We start from the raw sequence: 12998 nt of genomic DNA on the forward strand, positions 1-12998 counted from the left end.
ACTTTCTGCTAGCTATCCCCAGTTCCGCATCTCCTACCTCTATACACATCTGTTCAATTTCCTGACCCTCTATATAGACTCTATTTGTAATGACCTTGTCCAGCTTTCTTTTAACTTTGCCTCATCTTCACCATCCACTCAAAACCCAGAGTCCAACCAACTGCCTCAAGCAGAAGGCAAAGTCAGTATACATTCTGGAGTGAGGACAGCAAGCCTGCAGAGCACTGCTGAGCAAGGATCTCACTCTCCCCAGGAAGAGGGACAATTGCCCACAGCTGGTCTGCAGTCTCTCAAGGGTGCCTGCTCTCCTCTAATGCTGTTCACTACTTTGTTCTACCCAGAAGCAAGATGGCAATCTTATTCAAAATGGGACGCTATATTTTTAAAATAACTTTAAAATTTACCTTATATAAAGCAGCAAAAACATGTTAATGAAGAACAAGGTGATGTGGTGGTGAGCTGTCAACAACTTCTCAACTGGATTCTGTGAACATCTCAGAGTTGCTTCTTTATCTTGCCTATGCTGCCTGAAGATTCTTAAGTGTCCCAATCACATTTTCACTTTCTTCTGGCCTTAAGCTTTTATTTTTAAACCTGCTCCCTTTAGGGATCGAGTTTTCCCCATTGAGGAGATTGTTTTCAGCAGCGTTGAATTTCCTGGCCATCTCTGTGAGGCTCAGAAAACTCCTGCACACCTGCCTCCTACGCCAGCTTTCTCAGGACCAGAGGGAGTCTTGAGTCCCCCATACTGCCCTGCAATAGCCTCAGGTCAGTCTTCTCATATCTCAGCAGTGGTGCCTTCTCCTCCATGTCTTTGCAGTAGTACTCCTCATTCATGGCTGAACTTTTCACTGCTTTTTCCAAAATCTCCTTCTCACCCAAATGCAATTTGATAGCCATTGTGACACTGACAGAGAGGTCAGGGTTTTTCAAGATGATCTTACCTTCTGCAATTGTTGTTTTATGTGTTTTTAAAAGAAGTGAGGCTCTATCTTCCAAAAATGTCCAAAATTTGACCTCATTGTCCCAGCTGACAGGAATCTCCGAGTTCCCCAGAATGAAGATCCTATCAAGGGTGTTGTACCCTAGCAAATGTTCTTTTGGCTCCTTTTCAATAATGCACAATATTAGAAGGTAGGCAGAGATGGGTGACTCAGTAAAATGCTCAGAAAAATACTAGATGTTGGGTTGCCAGCCTGAACCAAGAACTCAGCCTTCATGGCAGAGACCCTGTCAGTTTTACTTACTCCAAGCTTTATTTTAACTCTGTCATGTGAATTACTGTTAAAGTACAAAAACCACTGTGGATCACAAACTCTACCTTTGACTGAATGGCATAAAAATGTAAAACTCATCTACAGCCTAAAAGTCCTGCAGAGCCACACCCTCACAGCAATCATCTTCCAGGTTATAGCCAGTTGTGATCAGTTCATTGGTATGATTGCACATGTCCCATAAAGGAATCAGAGCCAGGGTCACTTAGAACCATCCTCTGTAAGAATTTGGTTTTGCCATGTCACTCCTGACAAGATGGCCTGCTTGTAGTCCATTTAAGTGAAAAAATTCACCTAAAGAATTCACTTTAAAAAATTCTTAAGTGAAAGAATTCAAAGGCAGTTTGTTGGCATGAGGCTGGGTCAGGATTACTTTATAGAAATAGGCATACTGGCATGTTGCATTTTTATACTGGCTAAAGACATCATGAATGGCTTGTGTCGACATTACACTTCCTCTTCTTCAAAGTAGTTATGAGTGTCATATTCACTGGGGAGGGTATGAATGTATGGTTGCCAGAAAGAGTTGGGGCTGGCTCACTCACACAGCAGATGAAAGGCAAGTGCAAGGTTTCCCATAGGTTGGCAAATTCTTTCTTGGGAATACAAGGGCCCCAATACTGAATTCTTAGCAGATTCAACAGTCATTAGCAACTTTCCTGGAATCCATAAAAATAATTCTGCCTTGATGTTTATTGTTGCTATCAAACCAAAGCCCTCTTCTTTGAAGTTAACCATTTCAAAACCCTTGACAGAAGACTAATTTTCAGAGGCCCATTTCATGAGATCCAGGAAGTAATCTTTTTTTTCCCATCAAAAGTAACAGACAGACCTTTTTTGCTTCTTTTGTATTTTCTCAACCAGAGCTCAGATCTGCCTGTACTCTTCCAATGTTTGTTCCCGAGCCTGGTACAGGACTGCTACATTTAGGCAACAACTCACTTGGCAGGTTCAAGATTTCCTTAGGTGTTACAGTGACTGTGGCCCCAGTACTTGATTTCTGAGTTTCCACTTGAAACTTCTCACCCATTTTCTGATTGCTCACTTCACCTCTGAGCAATGGAGCCACATTTCAGCCAGGACCCCATCATCCACCTCAACCAAACCCCAGGCTGCGGGGTATTGGTGGCTGCAGTAGTGGCCAGATGCCTATTTTCCTTTTTAAATTTATTTTTTATTGGATATTTTAATTATTTACATTTCAAATGTTATCTCCTTTCCCAGTTTCCCCTCTGCAAAACCCCTATCTCATTCCCCATTCTTCTGCCTCTATGAGGGTGCTCCCCCACCCACTTACCCACTCACCTACTCCCACCTACCCGCCCTGGCATTCCCCTACACTGGGGCATTGAGACTTCACAGGACCAAGGGCTTCTCCTACTACTGATGTCCAACAAGGCCATTCTCTGCTACACATGTGGCTGGAGCCATGGGTTCCTCCATGTGTACTCTTTGGTTGGTGGTTTAGTCCCTGGGAGCTCTGGGAGGTCTGTTTGGTTGATATTGTTGTTCTTCCTGTGGGATGCAAACCCTGTCAGCTCCTTCAGTCCTTTCTCTAACTTCTTCATGGTGCTCAGTCCAATATTTGACTGCAAACATCTGTATTTGTCAGGCTCTGGCAGAGCCTCTCAGGAGACAGCTATATCAGGCTCCTGTCAGCACGCACTTTTTTATTTTCTTATTTTTGTATTAGACCATTTCTCGTAACATGATGGCTTCAATTGGGTAATTAAAATGTATAGAAAATAACATTTTAATAGATTTTATAAGTTCTATGTGTGAATAAAAGCAACATTTCATAGTGTATAATCAAAAATGAATTAACTTCTGGCTAATAAAAGTTCTCTCTTGCTGTTTTCAAGTCCCAAGCCTCATTCCTAGTCTTGTAACAGAGAAACACTTGCAGACTTTTCTCACCTCTCCTCACATCTCCTGTGGATCTCAAAGACCATCCCCTCCTTACCTACCATTCCCAACTCATGGTTTCATTCCAGCACCCAACTCAAACAAACACCCAATGCTAAACCAAATGTCCTACATGCCATAAATCCAAGTAGACTGCCCACAGACTTTCTTTTTTCTCTCAACAGACCCTATCCCTCAGTCTTGTTTCAAGCACTTTAACAGAATACCAGCTGCACCTTTCCTCACCCTTGCTGACATATCCTGTGGATCCCAGAAATCACTTCTTCCTAAACCTCCTTTGCCCCAAACCCCAACTCCAGTAGCCACTCCCTGCTAACATAAGTTCAGTTATTCCCAAGGCAATAAGTAGGCTGAAGGCATACTCACACCTATTCTATTGTCCTTGAGATCCAGTTACCCCAATTGCGTCTTAGTTCTGTAACTATAAACCTGTTAAGGATCTCTGACCCCACCCCAAAGGATCACAAAATCTTTCTCTTCTAACCTTATTTCCTCCAACTCGTCTCAGTTACCTTACCTGAATAAGAGCAGGGATTCCCTGAGAACCCACCAGCTCCATAGGCCAGGAAAGAATGCAACACACAGACACTGCACTCTGAAAATCAAGATAGGAAACAAAACCAAAGAACAAAACAACCACACAAAAAGACAAATCCAAAAATCAACACCTATACCTTTAATCATCCCAAACCCAGATACCTGAACACAAACTTAAAACACAATCAATAAAAGACATGTTAAATTTATTCACTAGAACACAGCTATCTTATCACAGTAGGCCCTGGCTATGCCAACATAGCTGAAGCACAAGAAAAACACTGTCAAATCAACTACATAAAGATGACAGTGACTCTTAAAAAAGAAGCGAATAAATCTCTTAAAGAATCCACAAAAACAGAAATAATTAGAGGGAATTACTAAGTACATCAAAGAAAGACAAGAAAACACAAACACTTGAATAAAATTATTCAAAACCTGAAAACAGAAATAGAAGCAGTAACGAAAGCACAAACTGAGGGAATCATGGAAACAAAAAGTTTATGAATTCTAACAGGAACTACAGAGGCAAGCTTCATGTATAGAATTGAATAGCTGGAAGAGATAATCTCAGGAGTTGAAGGTACAATAGAAGAAATGGACATATCAATCAACGAAAATGGTAAATATAATATACTAGTAACACAAAACCACAGAAAACTGGGACACTATGAAAGACCTACCTTAATCATAAGTGGAACAGAAGAATAAGAATACCAGCTCTAAGGTCAAGAAAACATTTTCAAAGATCATCTGTTCAATTAATGGCATTGCCTGCTCTGGTTCCCCAAAGATTCTGCCAGCGGCCTCAGTCATGCGGGCCACAAAGTCAGAGAAGGACTCATTAGATGTCTGAATTATCTTGGACAAATAAAGGTTACTGCCTTCTCGCCTGAGGAGAGACTTCCGGGCCTTAACAGCAGCTGCTATTTGTGCATATACCTGCCAAGGGTGAGCGGTCTGGTCGTTCATGTGTACGCCAACTCCAGCCAGCATGTCAAAAGTCCATAATTGTTGTCCCTCAGTGTTTGCATTAATCCTGGCTTGTGCTTGTAGTGCCTCGTGCCACAAGGCCTTCCACTCTAGGTATTGGCCCATATTGTTAAGTACCGCCTTCACTGTGTCCTGCCAGTCTCCTGGCGTCATAGCAGCTGTACTTAATCTCTCCACTTGGGATATAGTAAAATTAGCCCCAATTCCATATGCACGTACTGCCTCAGCTAATTCTTTGACCTGTCTATACTCTACTGGGGCATGGACACGAGCGCCTTCTGCCGCTTCAAAGACCGGAAATGTAAGCTGCAGTTGTCTCCGATCTCCTGGGCTGAGAAATGAATTAGAGGCGCTGCCTGAGGTATAGGCCAGAGGCAAGGGTGGGGCCGAGGGGCTCAAGGTCTTTCTTAGTCTTATCTCAGCACGGTTGTTTTTTGTATAGGCGGCTGCCTCCTGCTCTATGCTTTCTTCCTCAGAGCTGCTAAGATCTGTGGGTGCAAGCTCCTTAATGGGGTATAGGGGGGTCCTTTTGACCTCTACTCTCTCTTCACCAACCGGTGAAGGGTCCTTAACCTTAATAGGCCCTGCAGTGGCCCCTGTTCCTTTTGAGTACTCTTTCCTATGACCAGGCTCCTTGGCCTGCTTCTGTTGCCCAGGCTTTTTTGCCTGCTTCTCCTTTCCAGGCTCTTTGGCCTGATGCCGGCTAACACGCCCTGTTTCTGATACTCTGCAGTGGACCTCTCCTGAAACCTCTTGACTTGCACTAATAGCTGTGTTGCGAGCTAGATCTTTACAACACAAAAAAGCTAAAAGTGAAAACAACACAAGCAAGAGGCCAACTATTGCTGCGGTGGCAATGGGTGAGAATCCGCCCGCAATGAAGGCTTCCATCCCAAACATATCTCTCAGAGATGTACCTCGATCCTGTAGTCTTTTAACCCGCCCTGAGTCTCGGGGGATCTTCCGAGGTGCCTTGAAGATCCCGGGTTTCTGCGCCAGATGTTCCGAGCCCCTCCGTGTCCCCTTCGCCTGCGAAAGAGACACCTGAGGCAGTGTTCGGGTGGTTACCACATCGAGGCTTTATTCTTGTATCAGCAGAAGAAGAAAGACCCCAAGCCCGGAAAAGGCACTGCTATATGTACCCTAGAGTGGCATGTTCACTTCTGATTGGCTGTTCACTCATTACCCATAATACGCCCTGGGAAGGGCAGTGACTTTGGCGCGCTTTTTGCCTTTTGCACCTGTGTAGTTAGTTGTTTACTAGTGGGAGGACAGGATGCCCGTGCCATCTTGTAATGGAGAATGCTATCACGCTCACGCGGCTCCTAACAATAACTTGGGGAAACAACAGGATAGACAAACCCTTATTTAAACTTACTAAAAGGCAGAGAAAACACACCCAAATTAACAAAATTAGAAATAAAAGAAGAGACATAACAACAAGTTCAGAGAAAACCCATAAAATTATAAATACATAATTTAAAAACCTCTATTCCAATCACCTTCCCTCACTCATATTCCCTGCCTGCTGAGTCTTCTGAAGTACTAGCAGATGTCCTGAGGTGCCTACTCTTCCCAGCAGATCTCCATTATCCTTCATCAGATCTGCTGATCCAGAAGCATCAATGTTTGATTCTCTTCCCACACATATCTTTCAAGTATGTTGAGACCTCTGGGTCACTCCCACTTGTCCTGAGCTAACTACTGTCCTCTTTGCCCCCCCCCCCCCCATTCTTCTGCCACCTCTTAACTGACCTTCATTAGACCTGCTGATCAAGAACCATACAGCCCTAGGATACTCATCAGAGGGCTGCCACATCAGGACAATTGAGGTAAGGCCCCCTCCCAATACCTACTACAACAGAAACATCCATAGTCTAAAGGCATCCATATGACTAAAAGCCCTTAAATGAGAAGAACCAACAAAAACCAGAACAATATGACACCTTTAGAGAACAGCTACACTACTAAAGCAAGCCCTAACAAATAAGTTACAACCTAAAAAAACACAGATGCCAACCTAGACTACTATACCCAATAAAACTCTCACTCACTACAGATGAGGAAAATGATATATTTCAAGAAAATTCAAATTTAATCAATATTTATCTGAAAATCCAGCTCTACAGAAAATACTAGAAGGATACTCTACCAACCAAGGAGGATAATTAAATCCAAGGAGATACAGGAAATAAGTAATTCCATACCAGCAAAACCAAGGAAAACACACACACACACACACACACACACACACAGACTATGCAAATAGAAATAACACAAATAAACAATTACTGGTCATTAATATCTCTCAATATCACTGGACTCAATTTTCCAATAAAAAGACATAGGCTAATAGAATGGATGTGAAAAAGGATCCTTTATTCTACTGCATACAAGAAACATACGTCAGCAACAAGAATGTACATTACCTCAGAGTAAAGGGCTGGAAAAAAGTTTTCCAAGCAAACACATCAAAAAAGCAAACTGGAGTAGCCATTATAATATCTATTAAAATATACATTTAAACAAAATCAATAAAAAGAGTCAGGGAAGGCCTCTTCATACACATCAAAGGAAAAAAATCTATCAATTTTAAAACTCAATTCTGAATATCTATGTTGCAAACACAAGGGTACCCACATTTGTAAAAGAAATATTCATAAGGGAGATTGGTCTGAAGTTCTCTTTTTTTGTTAAGTCATTTTGTGGTTTAGGTATCACCATAACTGTGGCTTCTTAGAACAAATTTGGAAGTGTTCCTTCTGTTTACAATTTTTTAAATACTTTGAGAAGTATTGGTATTAGATCTTCTTTGAAGGTGTGAGAGAATTCTGTACTAAAACCATCTAGTCCTGGGCTTTTTTTGCTGGGAGACTCTTAATGATTATATCTATTTCCTTAGGGGTTTGGGGACAGTTTAGATGATTTATATGATCCTGATTTCAGTACCTGATATTTGTCTAGAAAATCATTCATTATATCTAGATTTTCCAGTTTTGTTGAGTATAGGCTTTTGTAGTAGGATCTGATGGTTTTTTGAATTTTTTCAGTTTCTGTTGTTATTTCTCCCTTTTCATTTCTGATTTTGATAATTTGGATACTTTCTCTGTGCCTTCTGGTTAGTCTGGCTAGGGATGTATTTATCTTGTTTATTTTCTCAAAAATCCAGATATTAGTTTTGTTGATTCTTTGTATAGTTCTTTTTGTTTCCTACTTGGTTTATTTCATCCCTGAGTTTGACTATTTCCTGCTGTCTACTCTTCGGTGTATTTGTTTCTTTTTGTTCTAGAGCTCTCAAGTATGCTGTTAAGCTGCTATTGTATGATCTCTCCAATTTCTTTATGGAGGCACTTAGAGCTATGAGCTTTCCTTTTAGCACTGCTTTCATGGTGTCTCATAAGTTTGAATACATTTTGCCTTCATTTTTGTTAAATTCTAAAATGTCCTTTATTTATTTATTCATTTTCTTTCTCTCTCTCTCTCTCTCTCTCTCTCTCTCTCTCTCTCTCTCTTTCTTTCTTCTCTTTTTCCTTTTTTCTTTTTTTCTTTCTTTCTTCCCTGATCAGGTTATCATTGAGTAGAAAGTTGTTCAGCTTCTATGTGTACATGAGCTTCCTATTGTTTTTGTTGTTATTGAAGACCAACCTTAATATGTGGTGGTCCAATAGAATGTGTGGGATTAATTCACTGTTCTTGTGTATATTGAAGATTGCTTTATGTCTGATTTTATGATCAGTTTTAGAGAAAGTACCATGAGGTAATGAGAAGAATGTATATTCTTTTGTTTTAGGGTGAAATGTTCTGTAGATATCTGTTAAATCCATTTGGTTCATAACCTCTGTTAGTTTCACTGTGTCTCTGTTTAGTTTCTCTTTCCATGATTTGCCCATTGAGGAGAATGTGGTGTTGAAGTCTCTTACTATTATTGTGTGAGATTCAATGTGTGCTTTGAGGTAGCAGCCTTATTTATAATAGCCAGAAGCTGTAAACTACCCAGATGTCCCTCAACAGAAGAATGGATACAGAAAATGTGATATATTTACACAATGGTGTACTACTTAGCTATTAGAAATAATGACTTCATGAAATTCAAAGCAAAAGGATGGAACTAGAAAATATCATCCTAATATCAATCCAGGCACAAAAGAACACAAATTATATGTATTCACTGATAAATGGCAATTAGCCCAAAAGCTCAGAATACTCATGATACAACCTACAAACCATATGGAGCTTAAGAAGAAGAAAGAGCAAAGTGTGGATGCTTCAAACCTACATAGAAGAGGGAATAAAATAATCACAGGATGTAGAGGGAGAGAGGGACCTCTGTGGGAGAGAGGAGGAGGGGGGAAAAGGAGCAGTATCAGGTATTGGAAGAGACAGAAGAGATGTATAGAGGGTCAGAAAATCAAATAAAAATATGTAGCAGTAAAGGATGGGGAACTGGAAGTAGCCACTAGAATGTCCCAGATGCCAGAGAAGTGAGAGGCTCCCAGAACCCAGTGGGGATGACTTTAGCCAAAATACATAAAAAGGGAAGATGAAACCTGTAGAGACAACTTCTAGTAGATAGGCATGGCCCCTAATTGAGGGATGGGCCACATACCAATCTCAAAATTTCTAACCCAGAAATTTTCCTGTCCAAAGGAATGACAGGGACAAAATGGAAGACAGACTGAGGTATAGGCCATCCAGAGACCATCCTATATAGGGATCCATCCCATCTTCAGACACCAAACCCAAACACGATTACTGATACCAAGAAGAGCTTGCTAACAGGAGCCTGGTATGGCTCTTCCCTGAGAAATTCTACCAGCACCAGACCAATACAGATGCAGATATTCACAGCCAACCATTAGACTGAGCCAAGGGACCCTAATGGAAGAGCTAGGGGAAGGACTGAAGAACATGAAGAGAATTGCAAACCCATAGTAAGAACAATATCAAGGACCTGGACCACCCAGAGCTCTCAGGGACTAAACCACCAAAGAATATATAGAGAGGGAGAATATATATAGAGGGATCCACAGTTCCCGATATGATAGGTATGTAGCAGAGGATGGCCTTATTTGACATCAAAGAGAAGGGAGGCCCTTGGTCCTGTGGATGTTTGATGCCCCAGCATAGAGGGATAGTGTAGTTGTGAGGTGGGAGTGGGTGAGTGGGTTGAGAAGCACACTCATAGAGGCAGAAAAGACTGGGAGAGGGGGTATTGGATGGGGGTTTGTGCAGGGGTAACTGGGAAGGAGATATCATTTGAAATGTAAACAAATAAAATGATTAATAAAAAAGTACACTGAAAGCTCTAAAAACAGAAGCAAACACACTGAAGAGGAGTAGAAGGCTGGAAATAATAAGAATCAGGACTGATATCAATCAATTAAAAACAAAGAAAGTAATACAATGAATCAATGAAACCAAGAGGTTATTGTTTGAGAAAATCAACAAGATAGATAAACCCTTAATCAAACTAACCAAAAGACAGAGAGACAGTATCAACACACACACACACACACACACACACACACATGCACACAAATCAGAAATGAAAAGTTAGATATAACAACAGACAAGGAGGAAGTTCAAAGAATTATTAGGTTGTACTCCAAAAGCCTGCATTTCACAAACTGGAAAATCTTAATGAAACAGTTGATATTTTTAGATCCATAAAACTTATCAAAGTTGAATCAAGATCAAGTAAACTATTTAAACAGCTAGGAATCCCTGACAGAAATACAAGTAGGCATTAAGTCTCCCAACCAAAAAAGAAATAAAGAAGTCCCAGGGCCAGATGGCTTAATATAGAATTCTACTGGACCGTCAAAGGGGTAATACCAATCCTACTCAAACTAGTCCACAAAATGGAAACACAAAGAATATGTCAAAACTCATTCTATGAGGCCACAGTCATACTGATACCTAACCTACAAAAAGATATAACCAAGCAAGAGAGTTTTAGACCATTATCTCATATGAATATTGATGTAAAAATACTCACTAAAATCTTGGCAAACTGAATTGAGAAACACATCAAAAATACCATCTACCATAATCAAGTTGGCTTCATCCCAAGAATGCAGGAATGTTTCCGTGCATTAAAATCTATCAACACAATCTACCATATAAACAAACTGAAAGAAAGAAAGCACATGATTATTTCATTAAGGCTGAAAAAGCCTTTAACAAAATCCAACAACACTTCATGTTAAAAGTCTTAGATCAGGAATACAAGGCATATACTTACATGTAATGATAGCAATATAAAGCAAGCCAATACCCAACATCAAAGTAAATGGAGAAAAACTTGAAGCAATTCCATAAAAATTGGGGACTAGAATAAATATTCTCTCTATATCTATTCAGTATAGTACTTGAAGTTCTAGCTAGAGTAATAATAGACATAAAAAAGATCTAGGGAATATCAATTAGAATGGAAGAAGTCAAAGTACTTCTATTTGTATATGATATTATTGTATACATAAACAATCCCAAAAATTATATCACAGCACTACAAATGATAAACAACTTCAGCAAAGAGGCTGGATATAAAACTAACTCAAAAAACCAATAGTCCCCCACTATACAAATGGCAAACAAAATAAAAAAATAAATTAGGGAAACATATCTTATGATAACCACTAATAATATACAATATCTTGGTGTAACTCCAACCAAACAAGCAAAAATCCTATGTGACAAGAACTTCAAGTTGCTGAAGAAAAAAATTGAGGAAGATATAAAAAGGTGTAAAGAGCGCCCATGCTCATGGCTTAGTAGGATTAACCTAGTGAAATGACCATTTTACCAAAAGCAATTACTGACTCAATGCAAACCCCATCAAAATTCCAACACAATATTTATAGCCATTGACAGAGAAATTCTCAACTTCATATCATGTTCTGCCTAGACAGTATGAAGTCAAACACTCCTATGAGAAAGAATGAGGCTGATAGGAAAGATAGAATAAAGATGAAAGAGACAGATTATGGGAGGGCTGCAGGTCTATACCATGCCAGCAGCAAGTGTATTTTTCATAGCCTTTTAATATTACAGTACTCTGAGAAGCAAAGACACAAGCTAATAGAAACAATTTTGCTAAAATATACACAAAACATTTATTACCATCCCCAAAATATCTCTGTTCATTCCACCAAGCTCAACAGAATTTTCATCCCCTAGCCTTAGCCTCAGGTGCATGTTCTTTTTTACTTACATGCTTCTGCAGGCTGAGGAATCTACCAGGGCCTGACCTGTCTTGATTCTGCCTGATAGGCAAACTTTTTCTCTCTTATTTTTTCTCTGCTTCAGAGAAGCAGCAAAATAGCTCCCAACAATATGGGAAAAATACAAACAAACAAATGACAAAAACAACTAACAAAATAGCTAAAACAATTCTGAAGAATAAAAGAACTTGTGATATCAATATTTCTGACCTCCAGGTGTACTTCAGAGCAATAGTAATAAAAACTACAACATATTAGTATAGGAACAGACATGCTGATCAGTGAAATAGAGCTGAAGACCAAAAAATAAACCCACATATCTATAGACAGTTGATTTTTGACAATGAAGAAAATAATCACACAATGGAAAAAGAAAGAATCTTCAACAAACTGTACTGTTCTAACTAAATGTCTACATATAGAAGAATGAAAATAGATCCTTATTTATCACACTGCACAAAACTCAAGTCTGCAGGGATAAAAAACCTCAACATTAAACCAAATACAATGAACCTAATAGAAGAGAAATTGGGGAATACCCTTGACCTTGTTGGCACAGGCACTAAGATCAACAATTAATAAATGGGATGTGATCAGGTACATTAAATCTAATAGAACAGAAAGTGCAGAATGGCCTCAAGCTCATTGGTACAGGAGACAACCTCCTGAACAGAACACCAGCAGCTTAGGCTTTAAGATAAGCAATTGATAAATGGGACCTTATAAAACTGAGAAGCTGCTGTAACTCAAGGATACTGATACAATCACACAAATTGGCAGTGTAGAAAATGGGAAAAGAGTTTTAACAACTCCACTTTTAATAGAGAACTAATATCTAAACTAAGTAAAGGACACAAGAAACTAGCTTTAAAAACCCCTAGAATAATACAAATAACAGTGGGCTACAGATCTAAACATAAAATTCTCAGTAGAGAAATCTGAAATGGTTGAGAAACATTCAAAGAATTGTTCAACATCCTTAGCCAGCACGGAAGTGCAAATCTAAAAATTTCTGTTTTATCATTATATAAAAAGAGACATTAAT

At 39.6% G+C, this 12998-nt stretch overlaps 1 pseudogene; it reads right to left on the reverse strand.

Moving 5' to 3' along the window:
* Positions 1-503: 503 nt before the first annotated feature.
* On the reverse strand, positions 504-2304 carry LOC117695310 (actin-histidine N-methyltransferase-like; annotated as a pseudogene).
* Between the last annotated feature and the right edge of the window lie 10694 nt (positions 2305-12998).

The sequence above is a fragment of the Arvicanthis niloticus genome, chromosome X (assembly GCF_011762505.2).
Source record: "Arvicanthis niloticus isolate mArvNil1 chromosome X, mArvNil1.pat.X, whole genome shotgun sequence".
NCBI lineage: Eukaryota > Metazoa > Chordata > Mammalia > Rodentia > Muridae > Arvicanthis > Arvicanthis niloticus.